We start from the raw sequence: 1,901 nt of genomic DNA on the forward strand, positions 1-1,901 counted from the left end.
ATTTTATTTTTTGTTGCGTTCAATCTAAATTTTGGTATAAAAAATTCCATAATGTCTTCATCTATGCAACATAGTTGTTTTCTATTTTATTGTGTTTGATTTTCATTTTCTATGGTACTATCATTTTTAAAAAATATTATATATCAGAAAGTATTGTGTACAGAAAATAATTATCATTGAAAAAACAAAATTATACTATGTTAGTGTATAATATGGGAAAATTTGCGATTCGCAAGCGTAATTTTATACTATAAAACTGTCTATGTACTCTTTATAATATAATAGTGTGATTATTTCATTAAAAAAAAATTCAACTAACTATGCTATAAAGTAATAACTTATCGATTACAAAGCAATATTCTTTGTTAAAGTATCATAAAATAATTCTTAACATATCAGAAATACAGCAAAGATGTTATAAACATGGCTGAATATTATATTAAAAACGAAATTTAGTATAAAATAGATAAATTTCATAAGTAAGTTGATCAAAAATTATAAAAATACTATTCATAAAAAACAATTTTTATAGATAAATTTTAGATTCACCATTTTTATAATACAAATATTAAATACATGTATAATTTTATTTGTTATAAAAGGCAATAATTTAAAAAATAATTTATCACTTATTAAATATTTCTTTGGATTTTACAGCCAAATTTCTAAAAAAACCTTTTTTTGTGTATAAATGCTATGATTTTATAAGAAATTAGCCTTTATACGTCTTTTGACACATTTAATTTGTGACAGCATTGCAATAAATCTATTAAAGTGAATATGATATATGAAAAGTACCGTAAAAATATTGTAGGAATTCTGTTCTCCAATTTTTTACCTAAAATAAATTATTTTAATATTTTTAACACGATTTTTGAAATTGCTAAAATAATTTTTTAAGTTTTTCATATTCTACATTATGCGAAATAAATTACATATACATATAAAAAAATTATATTATAAATTTGGCATTACTTAGAAAAATAATAAATTTTATAAATAAAATACATAAACTGTATTTAAGTATCTAATCCAAAAACTATAGAATTGCTCACATTGTTTTAATACTAACAAGATTAAAAATCCAAAAGAAATATTTATGCTATAAAATCGCGTGCTTTCACGTTAAATCAATAGAAATTACAGAATTTCGTCATTAAATAGCCAAAAACAAAAATAAAAATTCAATCTTTTTTAATTAGATTCAAATTTAAAATATTGGTAGAAACTTATGATGATTTGATGAGTATTTAGAGAGTTGCACTTAAAATCGGTATGAAATCGACAGATTTCTTTTAGAAAGAATGTGATCTGTAAAAAAATAATTTTTCCTTTTTGAATTTATATTATAAACAGCCTAATTATGAATGATGATAATGAATAAAATCTTAAAATTTAGCGCTAATTCTTTTTCAAATATATCTAACCTATAAAATATATTATAAGTCTTTTTTTACTTTTTTTGACGCTATTTATTTATAAGGGCATTGTGCAGTGTTTATTCAACAATTCTTTGCTAACTTCTTTACGATGAAATTAGATGAGAATAGAATAGAAGCTATATAAATACAGATTTGATGTGATTTTTTATATTTTAATATTTAAATTATGATGCTACGCTATTGTCATATTTTATATTTATTAGCTCTTTAGATTTGCTGATGGTGTAAATTAAATTGATTATTTTGACGGCTTTAGCAAAGAAATTTTATGATGCATTTTTACAAGAATTTATACTATCTTTCTAAATTTTATGCACTAAATATATATATTTTTTTATGGATTATATTTACATTCAATTTATTAAACCCAGATCAATTATGCTATCATCTTCCCAGGATGTCAATTACAAAAAAATATATGATATTAATATGGGTATTTTTTGCTATTAAAAAATATAG

The sequence above is a fragment of the Rhyacophila brunnea genome, unplaced genomic scaffold (assembly GCF_057557595.1).
Source record: "Rhyacophila brunnea isolate RB1 unplaced genomic scaffold, BYU_Rbru_1.0 scaffold_76, whole genome shotgun sequence".
Taxonomy (NCBI): domain Eukaryota; kingdom Metazoa; phylum Arthropoda; class Insecta; order Trichoptera; family Rhyacophilidae; genus Rhyacophila; species Rhyacophila brunnea.